The 14,170-nt window shown below is 43.7% G+C and overlaps 1 pseudogene; it reads left to right on the top strand.

The window, feature by feature from the left end:
- Positions 1 to 4,606: 4,606 nt before the first annotated feature.
- LOC125511495 (BTB/POZ and MATH domain-containing protein 2 pseudogene) lies at positions 4,607 to 5,955 on the top strand (annotated as a pseudogene).
- Positions 5,956 to 14,170: the final 8,215 nt, after the last annotated feature.

The following is a 14,170-nucleotide window of genomic DNA, read 5'->3' as shown; positions in this document are numbered from 1 at the left end:
ATGGGTGTTGATCGCACGGTGATGTGAACCATTGATGTTAAATCACATGGCGATGAGAACTAGATTATTGACTCTAGTGCAAGTGTGAGACTGAAGGAAATATGCCCTAGAGGCAATAATAAAGTTATTATTTTATTTCCTTATATCATGATAAATGTTTATTATTCATGCTAGAATTGTATTAACCGGAAACATAATACTTGTGTGAATACATAGACAAACTAAACGTCACTAGTATGCCTCTACTTGACTAGCTCGTTAATCAAAGATGGTTATGTTTCCTAACCATAGACAAAGAGTTGTTATTTGATTAACGGGATCACATCATTAGGAGAATGATGTGATTGACTTGACCCATTCCGTTAGCTTAGCACTCGATCGTTTAGTATGTTGCTATTGCTTTCTTCATGACTTATACATGTTCCTATGACTATGAGATTATGCAACTCCCGTTTACCGGAGGAACACTTTGTGTGCTACCAAACGTCACAACGTAACTGGGTGATTATAAAGGAGCTCTACAGGTGTCTCCAAAGGTACATGTTGGGTTGGCGTATTTCGAGATTAGGATTTGTCACTCCGATTGTCGGAGAGGTATCTCTGGGCCCTCTCGGCAATGCACATCACATAAGCCTTGCAAGCATTGCAACTAATGAGTTAGTTGCGAGATGATGTATTATGAAACGAGTAAAGAGACTTGCCGGTAACGAGATTGAATTAGGTATTGAGATACCGACGATCGAATCTCGGGCAAGTAACATACCGATGACAAAGGGAACAACGTATGTTGTTATGCGGTCTGACCGATAAAAGATCTTCGTAGAATATGTAGGAGCCAATATGAGCATCCAGGTTCCGCTATTGGTTATTGACCGGAGACGTGTCTCGGTCATGTCTACATTGTTCTCGAACCCGTAGGGTCCGCACGCTTAAGGTTTCGATGACAGTTATATTATGAGTTTATGCATTTTGATATACCGAAGTTTGTTCGGAGTCCCGGATGTGATCACGAACATGACGAGGAGTCTCGAAATGGTCGAGACATAAAGATTGATATATTGGAAGCCTATATTTGGATATCGGAAGTGTTCCGGGTGAAATCGGGATTTTACCGGAGTACCGGGAGGTTACCGGAACCCCCCGGGAGGTATATGGGCCTTAGTGGGCTTTAGTGGAAGAGAGGAGAGGTGGCCAGGGCTGGGCCGCGCGCCCCTCCCCCCTAGTCCGAATAGGACAAGGAGAAGGGGGCGGCGCCCCCCCTTCCTTCTCTCTCTCCTCTTTCCCCCTCCTGAATCCTATTCCAACTAGGAAAAGGGGGGGAATCCTACTCCCGGTAGGAGTAGGACTCCTCCTGGCGTGCCCTCCTCCTGGCCGGCCGCACCCCCTCCTTGATCCTTTATATACGGGGGCAGGGGGCACCCCTAGACACACAAGTTGATCCAAGTGATCATATTCTTAGCCGTGTGCGGTGCCCCCTTCCACTATAGTCCTCGATAATATTGTAGCGGTGCTTAGGCGAAGCCCTGCGACAGTAGTACATCAAGATCATCACCACGCCGTCGTGCTGACGGAACTCTTCCCCGACACTTTGCTGGATCGGAGTCCGGGGATCGTCATCGAGCTGAACGTGTGCTAGAACTCGGAGGTGCCGTAGTTTCGGTGCTTGATCGGTCGGGCCGTGAAGACGTACGACTACATCAACGGCGTTGTGCTAACGCTTCCGCTGTCGGTTTACAAGGGTACGTAGATCACACTCTCCCCTCTCGTTGCTATGCATCACCATGATCTTGCGTGTGCGTAGGAATTTTTTTGAAATTACTACGTTCCCCAACACATACCACAATTAAGAAGATTTGCATTGAAATTATGCCAAGTAGCACTCCGCATCAAAAATTCTCTTTTTATCATTTACCTACTCAAGGACGAGTAGGAATTAAGCTTGGGGATGCCTGATACGTCTCCAACGTATCTGTAATTTTTGATTACTCCATGCTATATTATCTACTGTTTTGGACTATATTGGGCTTTATTTTCCACTTTTATATTATTTTTGGGACTAACCTATTAACCGGAGGCCCATCCCAGAATTGCTGTTTTTTTGCCTATTTCAGAGTTTCGGAGAAACAGAATATCAAACGGAGTCCAAATGGAATAAAACCTTCGGGAACGTGATTTTCTCACCAAACATGATCCAGGAGACTTGGACCCTACTCCAAGGAGTCAAAGAGGCGGTCACGAGGGTGGGGGGCGCCCCCCCTCTAGGGCGCGCCCCCTGCCTCGTGGGCCCCTCGATGCTCCACCGACGTACTCCTTCCTCCTATATATACCTACATACCCCCAAACGATCAGATACGGAGCCAAAAACCTAATTCCACCGCCGCAAATTTCTGTATCCACGAGATCCCATCTTGGGGCCTGTTCCGGAGCTCCGCCGGAGAGGGCCGTCATCACGGAGGGCTTCTACATCATCATAGCCTCTCCGATGAAGTGTGAGTAGTTCACCGCAGACCTTCGGGTCCATAGTTATTAGCTAGTTGGCTTCTTCTCTCTTTTTGGATCTCAATACAATGTTCTCCCCCTATCTCATGGAGATCTATTCGATATAATCTTCTTTTTGCGGTGTGTTTGTTGAGATCGATGAATTGTGGGTTTATGATCAAGTCTATCTATGAATAATATTTGAATCTTCTCTGAATTCTTTTATGTATGATTGATTATGTTTGCAAGTCTCTTCGAACTATCAGTTTGGTTTGGCCTACTAGATTGGTTTTTCTTGCCATAGGAGAAGTGCTTAGCTTTGGGTTCAATCTTGTGGTGTCCTTTCCCAGTGACAGAAGGGGCAGCAAGGCACATACTGTATTGTTGCCATCGAGGATAACAAGATGGGTTTTTTATCATATTGCATGAAAGTATCCCTGTACATCATGTCATATTGCTTAAGGCGTTACTTTGTTTTTAACTTAATACTCTAGATGCATGCTGGATAGCGGTCGATGAGTGGAGTAATAGTAGTAGATGCAGGCAGGAGTCGGTCTAGTTGTCTCGGACGTGATGCCTATATACATGATCATACCTAGATATTCTCATAACTATGCTCAATTCTATCAATTGCTCAACAGTAATTTGTTCACCCACCGTAGAATACTTATGCTCTTGAGAGAAGCCACTAGTGAAACCTGTGGCCCCGGGTCTATTCTCATCATATCAATCTCCATCACTTTAATCTTGCTTTGCTTTTTTACTTTTTACTTTGCATCTCTATACCAAAAATACCAAAAATATTATCTCTATCAGATATCACTTTCGTAAGTGACCGTGAAGGGATTGACAACCCCTAATCGCGTTGGTTGCGAGGAGCTATCATTTTGTGCAGGTACGAGGGACTTGAGCGTAGCCTCCTACTGGATTGATACCTTGGTTCTCAAAAGCTGAGGGAAATACTTACGCTACTTTGCTGCATCATCCTCTCCTCTTCGGGGAAATCCAACGCAGTGCTTAAGAGGTAGCAACCACCTAGCGATGAGTACAAGCACTGGAGCAAGCCGAAGGCGCGCCGCCGTCATCGCCCTCCCTAACTGGAGCCGGACAAATCTTGTTGTAGTAGATAGTGTGATCGGATAACTTGTTGTCGGGAAGTCACAGTTGTTGTGAAGTAGCCGGACAAACCTTGTTGTAGTAGATAGTGTGATCAAACTTGTTGTGAAGTCGTCGTGCTAAGGCCCCATCGGACCATCACACCAGAGTAGCAACCATCGCCGATGAAGAAACTCGTAGATCAGAAGGATCAAACCTGTAAACACCCGAATGAAGACGATCGAAGACCGGATCCAATAGATCCACCGAAGATTAGCACCGACCGAATCCCGCGAGATCCGACGGAGACACACCTCCACACACGCTAAACACACCATTGGGACGAGGATAGAATGTGGGAGCCTAGTAAGGGACATCGCGGCCGCCACACAGCCCCAATCAAAGACATTGAACCTAACAAGAACGAGAACGGGCCCCTCCCGCCGGCGGGGGACTGAGATCCTCCGCACCTCCATGGCCTAGAGGCCATCGAAGATGGGGCGGACCCACTTGGCAATCATATGTCGTTGTATCGCACACGCCAATCATGTGATTTAATCAAGCAGATAAACACATAGCACAATCATGAACACAATAACAATAATTAAAACCAGATATAGGGAGAGAAACTCAGGTATTTTATCTTCCTTATAATCTTGGCGTACAAGATTAAAACTCATTGCCTTCTACTCCCTATATTTCCAAAGAGCGACGCGGGTCAGATCCTGAAGGACTACTTCCGACTGAATTCCTCAAAAACTATTTCCGACTGAATTCCTCAAAAACATGCTCGTTGCAAACCTAGCAAGCTCCAAATCATCATGTTTGACGTACGTACGTCTTGGCGGAGGATCTTGAAACGATGTTTTTCTGCCGCTCGTTTTTATGCATTTAATTAAGTACGATCTTTTTTGCGCAGTGCTGATTTTGATCGTCAGGCGACAACCAATTTTTTGGTTGAGTTTTAAACTGCTGAAACATTGGAATTAACAGCAACGTCTCTTCCCGATAAATACAAGGCAGCAGCATTGGAATTTGAAACAACGCATGCACCGTCGTCTAAATAATGGCATGGGAACTTGTTCAACGCCGCCTAAATGTATTCTCAAGTTTTAATGCCATCTTCACTGAAGACTAAACGCCTTCCTGAGTCATGTAGTAGTACTGAGTTTATATATGCACGTACCCCCGACTTCTGTTTCGTTGCACTCCACGCCATGGCCAACTACTCATCTTCATTCTGAAGCACTCCTCCAGGTTACAGCCACACGCCCAACCTCCGTTTCATTCCATTCCATGCCATGGCCAACAGCTCGCCTTCCTCTGTCAACAAGCACATATCCGAGACCTCGTCGAGATGCCGGACAGAGTGTGTCGCCACCGCCCACAACTTCGAGGTGACTGAGTATTCGCTGCTCGAGGGTATGGGTATCGACAAGTTCGTTAGCTCCAGCACATTCAGCGTCGGCGGCTATGACTGGAACATCAGGATCTACCCTGATGGGTGGAACTGGAAGGAAGAAGACAAAGGTGCCTACATGTCTGTCTTCTTGCGCATCTGCAGTAAGCCAACAACGGGTGTCAAGGTGAAGTACACATTCAGTTTATTGGAGAAAGATGGAAAAGTTAGTTGTCTGTACAGCGAAACACATACCTTTCAGTCCGGTTTTTGGGGCTGCCCCAAGTTTATTGAGAAGTCCAAGCTGAAGGAACTGCTATCCCGCAATGACGACTGCTTCACGCTCAGGTGCGTTTTGACCGTGATGAAAGAGCCTCGCACTGAAGATGTAAGCACAGTCATAGTCCAAGTGCCGCAGTCAAACCTGCACACACACTTTGTGAACATGCTGAAGGACGGAGAAGGCATGGATGTGACGTTCAGTGTCGGCGGCCAACAGTTCAGTGCACATAGATGCGTGTTAGCCGCGCGATCCTTGGTGTTCAAGGCCGAGCTCTTTGGTCAGATGAAGGAGACCGCCATGAAACACATCAAGATCGATGACATGGATCCTTCTGTATTCGAGGCACTTCTGCACTTCATATACACTGATTCTCTGCCAAGCGACTCGGATCTGGATCGGAATGTGGAATTGCAGCACTTGTTGGTTGCCGCAGATCGGTACGGACTGGACCAGCTGAAGGCTATGTGTGAAGGGAAGCTATGCCAGAAAATCGATGTGCAAACAGTGGCAACCACCCTTGCTTTAGCAGAGCAGCACCACGCCGCGCAACACAAGGATGCTTGTCTCAGACACCTTTCTTCACAGGAGGTGCTTCGAGCTGTCAAAGAGACTGATGGATTCAAGCACCTCACAGCAAGCTGCCCATGGATCATGATGGACATTTTAGAGAAGGTCGCGCCACCGTCAGGAGCATGAGCAGTCTGGCTCTGGATTTTTGCTTAAAGTTTGGATCTGCAGTAGTGTCCCATTTTGATTTTCTTATCATGTGTCTTGTGTGTCGGTTGCAGAACTGAACTTGTCTTCCAGAATGTGTACTCTGTGCTCTTGACATTTGAACTAAAAGTTCTGAGAGATTTCGCATGGTTATTTCTTTCATTTCTGTTGCGTTGTTTTCTTTCTCCCTTAGTTTTGGTAGTGAACTTTCCTGTAGAACCAAATGTAGAAGGTTTGCATGGTCTGACATAAAATGGATACTGGACTGAAGTTCTGAACCTGAACTTATTTGCTGTACCAGAGTCCCTTGCACTTCCAGCTATTCGAAGTTTCATCTGCCTGGTTTTGTTAATCCAGGCCAAATTGAAACGAAACTCTCGAGGTTTTTTTTTTAGATAAAAGGGCCACATGGCCCCCATTTTCATTAAGAAAATAGAAGTCTAGATACAACCATCACACCACTTTTTTCCATCAGACTTGATGCATCACCTCATCAACTGATAAGCAACCTACATCCTAGACATATAACCATATCTATAGGATGCCAAATCACCCACTACCGGAGAGAGAACAGACTTTTAAATATCTTTTTACAGATTGCACATCAGCCAAAACAATAGGCAAATCTAAAACCAGAACATACTACAGAACCGCCCAATTTCAGGTAGACGCAAAACCCAGTCTTAGCGCAGAAGGATTCCACCCATATGTTCTTCTGTAGACTTCATTTGTTACCCGAGATAGCCTCTTGGAAACCTCCCTAAGCATTTTTTGCACACCTTTTCTCTGTAGAATCATCCATGAATCCAACAAAGAACACAGGGTAAATATTACATTGATAGGATTTGAAAAGAAAACACGTTGAAAACAGGATTTGTTCCTTGTTTTCCAAATTGTCCATATCTAAGCAGCAGCACCAATAGAAACAATAGCCCTATCCTTTCCAGAATAGGATGGTATCCAGTTTTGACAAAGATCAAAGAAAGATAAAGGTATTTTCGGGTTACCTAGTGTACCACATATCACATTCCATAAAAACCTAGCACAAGAGCACGAAAAGAATAGATGATCAATGCTCTCAGAAACGCCACAAAACTCGCAGAAATTTGGTCCTTTCCACCCTCGTCTAGATAAGTTATCCTTGGTTAGGATCCTCCCTTTGATCACTAACCATATAAACGCTTTTACTTTTAGAGGTATTCTCATCCTCCAAAGAAGTTTAAAAGGAAAAGCAACAACTCTAGCTATAAGGTAATGATAAAGCGACTTAACCGAGAAGGATCCAGATTTAGTTAAAAGCCATTTAACTCTGTCAGGCTCCTCCAACAGAGTAACCTGACTACACATATCAAGTAATTCATTCCACATTTTAAGAGTTACTCCACAAAGACATCTCCTAAATCTAATACAATCAAAATCCTGGTTAAAGACTTTAGCAACAGTAACATGTTGACAGAAAGTTAAATTATACAAGCGGGGGAAAAGTTGACAAAGTGGCTTTCTCCCCAGCCATGTGTCCTCCCAAAATCTCGTCTTACAACCATCACCCACCACCCTTTGACAGCAAGAATAGAAGATATCCTTTATACTCAACAACCCATTCCAAAAATGGGAATTACCCCGAGATGCTTCACATTGAACCAGAGTTTTCCTACTCAAATATTTGGCTCTAATCATTTCCTGCCAATCCCCTTCCTCATTCTCTAATCTCCATAACCACTTACATAAGAGGCTGATGTTTTTAATCTCCAAATTAGTAATCCCCAGACCCCCCCTGGCCTCTAGGTTGGCATACGTCCACCCACTTGACTAAGTGATACTTTCTCACTCCATCCCTTTCTTGCCAAACCATACGAGCACGAACAAAGTCCATTCTCTTGCCTACACCTTTAGGTAGTTTAAAAAAAGAAAGCAAATGGCTAGGAACATTACTCATACAAGTCTCAGCGAGTGTAATCCTATCACCCATTGAAAGCAAACCCCCTTGCCAGGTTGCTGCCTTCTTCTCAATTTTCTCTTCTGCTGGTTTCCAATGTGCATCATGCAACTTTTTAAAATGTAAAGGAAGGCCTAAATAAGTAAAGGGGAAGTCCCCGACCGCACAAGTGAAAATCTGAGCATATTCTTCTTGTTTCAACAAAGCGGCACCAAAGCAATGGATTTCACTTTTTAAGAAATTGATTTTCAAACCCGTCAAGTGCTCAAACACGCATAGAATGACTTTAAGGTTTCTAGCCCCTTCTAAGTCATCTTCAAAGCAGAAAATCGTATCATCAGCGTATTGTAAGACAGTAAGACCACCCTCGTACAATCTAGGCAGAATTCCTTTAATAAATCCTTGTTCTTGCGCCCTTTGAACCAGGGTAGCAAGAACATCAGCAGCAAGGTTAAACAATAGGGGGGAGAACGGGTCCCCTTGCCTCAATCCTTTCCTAGTAACAAAATAGGGGCCAATCAAGTCATTTAAAGTAATAGCTACTTTCCCATTATGAATAACCGCTTTCGTCCAACGAATAAATTTATCAGGAAACCCCTATATTTTCAGCGTACTAAGCATAAAGTCCCAATTAATTTTATCATAAGCTTTCTCAAAATCAACCTTAAAAATAACAGCAGCGCATTTAGACTTATGAAGTGAGTGAAGCGTCTCATGTAGAACAGCGACATTATCTAAAATATAATGTCCTTTGATAAACGCAGATTGCACCTTAGAAATCGTCTTGTGAGCAGTAGCCATAGCTCTATTGTTTAAGACTTTGGTAAAGATTTTAAACGGGACATTGAGCATGCATATAGGTCTATACATCTGAATCCTATCCGCCCCTTGACCCTTAGCTAACAATGTAACTACCCCATAGTTTAGCCTAGAAATATCAATCATATCATCATAAAAATCTTGAAAGAGACTCAGCAAATCATTGCAAATGAGGTGCCAAAAGGTTTGGAAGAATTCAATAGGCATACCATCGGGACCGGCTGCTCTATTATGCCTCATAGAAAAAACTGCTGTTTTTATCTCATCCAAAGTAAATTTACTAGCCAACTTACTTTTGTCCTCATCGGAAAGCATATCAGTTAGAGGAATGTTTAAGGAGACGGGAAGCAATTCAACAGGCCCAAAGAGCTTCTTATAAAAATCAGTCGCATATTTAAGGAGCTGCTCATCCCCTTGGATGATCCCCTCATCCTGGATGAATCTGAAAATTTTACTCCTACGCTTCCTACCGCTAGCCTTAATCATGAAGTATTTCGTATTACCATCACCCTCCTTAATATCTTTTTCTTTAGACCTCTGGTACCACTTAATCTCCTCTTCCCTAAGGATCTTATTCAAATCATTCTGCAACTTATTTCTCAAAACATAGTCAGCTTCTGAAACTCCAGAGAGCTCACTTTTCTTATCCAAAAAGTCAAGCTTATTGGCAATCTCATCTCTGTCTCTCCTATATCTACCCTCTACATTAAGGTTCCACCCTTTAAGGGTTCTCCTTAATTTTCGCATGAAATCCTGCCACCAATCAAGACTACTACCTCTACGTACAGTGGAACTCCAGACTTTATTAACAATATCAGGGAGCTCTTCTCTAGACAGCCAGCATAGCTCAAATTTAAAAGGCTTGCGATTAATAGTAGACTTAATCCCTGTATGTAATAGAAGCGCTGCATGGTCAGAAACCCCTCTCACCAAGGTTCTGACAGTTACCAAAGGAAATTGCTGCTCCCAAAGAGAGCTAACTAAAATTCTATCCAACTTAGCAAAAAGCGGATCCTCCTGATTATTCGACCAAGTATAGCTCCTCCCCGACAAATCTAATTCTTTTAAGCCCCAATGCTCAATAATAGAATTAAAATAAAAAGACCATTTTGGAAGCTTTTTAATTTTGTTTCTCTCGTTAATTCTCCTAATTAAGTTAAAATCGCCCCCAAAAACACAAGGCAATTAAACTCTCGAGGTTTAGGAGCTTCAAAGCAAAGGGTCGTGATCTGAAATTTCCCGAACCAGTTTCCTGACAGAGACCATAGGAAAAAGTTCCTCCCACCCTTCAGACATCAAGATACGATCCAATTTTTCTAGGGTAGGATGAGCTTGGTTGTTAGTCCAAGTGTATTTCCCCCCACTAATATAGATTTCTCTAAGGGCCAAAGCATTGATGATGGAATTGAAGATATCAGTTGCTCTATTATTCTGCATCTTTCTATTTTTCTCATCACCATGCCGCAGGATATTAAAATCACCCCCTACAATGTAAGGAATAGTCATGCTACTACAACTAGCAGCGAGCTCTACCAGAAACTCCTCATGGGCTGCCCCATAGACCACCAGCAGGCCCCAGTCAACATTCTTCTTGTCATGCAAGGTTAGCTGTAAAACATATTTCCTTTTGGTACAGGAAGTGATCTCCATTGTATCCTGCCTCACACCCCCAAGGATGCCACCAGACTTCCCAACAGATGGTATCCATTCCCAATGGAATAAACCAAAAGGGTCAATTCTCCTAATGCATTTAGGAGTAAAGTTTTTCTTCATAGTTTCTTGCAAACCAATGAAATCAACCGAATGGTCACTAATCATGTCTGAGAGGCAGGTGGCCATTCCTTTCTTGCCTACCCCTCTACAATTCCAAATGAGCCCTATCATTTGGAACATTTTTTTGTGAAAATGAGATCTAGTAGTCCTGCCATGAGGCAATGCAGGACTACAACACATATCCTGAGACACTGCCTTTTTCTGGCTCCTAGTCACAGGCCTAGAGAGCTTAACGGTAGATTTCTTTTTAGATCTTTTTTTTTCTTTTGTTTACCAGAGGATTTTTGGTCATGGACAGTTTCATCTTGGTCAAGCCTACTGTTAGTAGGATCTGGTCGAGGAAGGTGCATTCCTCGGACCCTATTAATATCCTAAATATCAAACTTAAAAGGTTTAAGAACTATTTTAAAGGGTGGGGGTCAAATAGATATGGCCATGACAAAAGAAGGAAAGAAGAGCTCAGATTGGAGCTAGCCATGCTGAAGGAAATAGGAGAGAGTGGTCCCTTGTCCCCTGAGATGTATAGCATCAAAGTCGATGTTAGTGCGGAGTTGCATGAACTTTTGGTGAACGAAGAGATATTTTGGTTGCAGCAATCTCATGAAGGATGATATTATGCTCCTATTTGAACACTTTCATAAAGGGGATCTAGATGTCCAACGCCTTAATTATGGTGTGATTACCCTCCTTCCTAAAACTGCGGGTGCAGACAAGATACAACAATTCCGACCAATTTGCCTGTTGAGGTGTCCGTACAAGCTTATTATTAAGGTCCTAGATAGGCGAGTTGAAAAATATGCTGATAAGCTCATCAGTAGGGCCCAAAATGCTTTCGTGAAAGGGAGGAACATCATGGACGGTGTGATGTCTCTGCATGAGATTCTTAACTACACTCATGTGAAAAAGAGGATGAGTGTAGTTCTGAAACTCGATTTCGAGAAGGCTTATAATAAAGTAAATTGGGATTTTATTCTAGATTGCCATAAATTGCGAGGCTTTAATGATACATGGTGCGTGTGGATTAGGAATATCCTGCATAATGGGACTGTGAGCATCAAATTAAATAACCAAGTAGGCCCCTACTTTCAAAGTGCGAAGGGGGTTCGCCAAGGCGATCCCCATTCCCCATTCCTGTTCAATCTAGCTGTGGATTGTTTGGCAAAAATGATTACAAATGCCCAAAAAAGTGGCCTGTTAGTGGGTCTTGCTTCTGATCTGATACCTAATGGGGTGGCAGTTCTTCAATACGCTGACGATACTATTATCTGCCTAGAACATGACATTGACATAGTAGTCAACTTGAAGATGCTTCTTTACATGTTTGAATTGATGTCGGGGCTTAAGGTGAATTTTCAAAAAAGTGAGATTCTTACAGTGGGGGGTGATGAAAATGTGGTGAATATGTATGCGGACCTGTTTAACTATGAGGTGGGCAGCTTCCCTATTAAGTACTTGGGGATGCCTGTTAGCTACACCAATCTCAGAAACTCAGACTGGGAATTTATCATTACCAAGTATCTGAAAAGATTTGAAGCTTGGATCGGTAATGCAGCCTCGATGGGGGGGAGGCTGACCTTGCTAGATTCGGTAGTCACCCAAATATCCTAGTACCATATGTCTATGTGGCTTATGAACAAAACTTTTATTGAGCGCCTCGACAAACATAGACGAAAGTTCTTTTGGCAAGGGTGCAATAAGAAGAGGAGGTATCATCTTGTTAGATGGAACAGGATCTGCAGATCCAGAGATAAAGGTGGTTTGGGGGTTAAGGACCTCCACAAATAGAATGTTAGTTTGATGGTCAAATGGTGGTGGAAACTAGAGACCCAAACGGGGATGTGGCAAGATATTGTTCGTGCATGCTACCTGACAAACAAATCTGTGGCCTCGGTTAAGCCCAGGTTTTCCGATTCCCCTTGTTGGAAAGCCTTACTAAAAGTAAAAGATATTTACTTAGTTGGCAGGAAGATCCATCTAGAATCTGGTGACCTGTCAGAATCTGGAAAGATTCCGTAAAGGGGCTAAGTCCTTTTCAGACTCTATATCCATTGCTCTTTGAGATATGTAACGATTAGGATTGCACCGTTGATAGGTTCAATTCTGTGGACATCCACACCTTCTTCAAAAGGAGGCTCACGCCTGAGTTATCCTGTCAATGGGAAGAAATGAGTAATACGATCAATAGCATTCAGCTGAGTCAGGGTGGGGACCGGGTCTACCGGGGGCTTAATAGTAATGGTAAATTCTCTACTAAGGGGGTGTTTGTTTCCAGGGACTTTTTTGTGTAGGGACTAGAAAAAGTCCCTCTTCGAGACTTTTTTACCAAACGGGAGAGACTTTTTAGGGACTAAACTAGGCATTTGAGACTAAATGAAGAAGACTCTCAAGGAAAGTCTTTCTGGGACTTTTTGAGACTTTTCCAACAATGCCTCTCCATGCACCCATTGGTCCGCCACCCCATGATGTTGTTTCATTGTTATTTTTCTATATACTAGGGGCAACATGGTCATTTAATAACCTCTAGGAAGGGACTAGGGACTTTTTAGTCTCTGGAAACAAACAGGGAGGGACTTTTTAGAAACTAGAGACTTTTTAGTTGGGACTAGAAAAAGTCTTAGGACTAGAGAACCAAACACCACCTAAATCTGTATATAAGTGGCTAGAGAGCCCTCTTAGTGGATGCCATTATAGATGGATTTGGAAAGCCAAAATCCCACTCAAAATCAAGATTTTTCTGTGGCAGTTGTCCCAGGATGCAGTGCTCACTAGGCAAGTCATGAGAACGAGGAAATGGCCTGGGAATCCCACATGCTCTTTTTGTAATGAGTTGGAAACCTCCCAACATCTGTTCTTCACCTGTCCTGTGGCCAGGGTGGTCTGGAGATGCGTTGGGGTGGTGCTGGGTACTGAGATGTGCCCGAATAGCTACTGGCAATATTTTGCTTGGTGTCATGCTTTTTTCCCCGATGGACAAAAGTACTATACTGTGGGCCTGGCTGCTGCTTGCTGGGCCATTTGGCTAGCTCGGAATCGAGCTACATTCGAAAAGAAGCTAATCAAAACGCCCTTTGAGATAGTTTTCTCCATGTGTTTTTTTCTGTTGTATTGGGCAGGGCTCAAGCAGGAGGAAGGCGTCAAGGAGCTGCGAGGCGGTGCTGAGATGATCAGGTCGAGCACGATGCGCTTTGATGGTGATGTGCAACGCTGCAAGAGTGCCGATCGGGGAAGAATAAAAATATGCAAGACGTCCGATGGCTGGAGCTGGGTGATCCTGTGATGGTGTTCTGGTTCTTTTTTGGGTGTCTCATGTCCTTGTATGTAGTAGTCCAGATGTATGTTGTGATATTTTGGTGCTGCCCAGGTTTTCGCCTCATGGCATTCGTTTCGATGGCGGGCAAATGCAGTGGATTTCCTGGCAGTGCCCGGACTCGCTCTACCTCTTTCCCTCTTCTCCTGACATGTTTCTGAACCTTTGTATTTCCGTTCATTTGCAATGGAAAGGGGTATAGCCCGGTTCGGAAAAAAAAAATCTGCCTGGTTTTGTACTTGTGCAATCAGATCAGTTGCCCTGTGAGGCTCCGACCCTATCTCTGATGGCATAAGATATGATTCCCTTCTCTTTCTTCTTTAATTAATTTCTCATTGTAATCAACGGAACTTTGGTTGTCTTCGC

The sequence above is a fragment of the Triticum urartu genome, chromosome 5A, assembly GCF_056163025.1.
Source record: "Triticum urartu cultivar PI428250 chromosome 5A, HENAU_Tu73, whole genome shotgun sequence".
NCBI classification, from domain to species: domain Eukaryota; kingdom Viridiplantae; phylum Streptophyta; class Magnoliopsida; order Poales; family Poaceae; genus Triticum; species Triticum urartu.
Note: the sequence above shows the minus strand (reverse complement) of the source record. Positions and strands in the feature narration are given on the sequence as shown.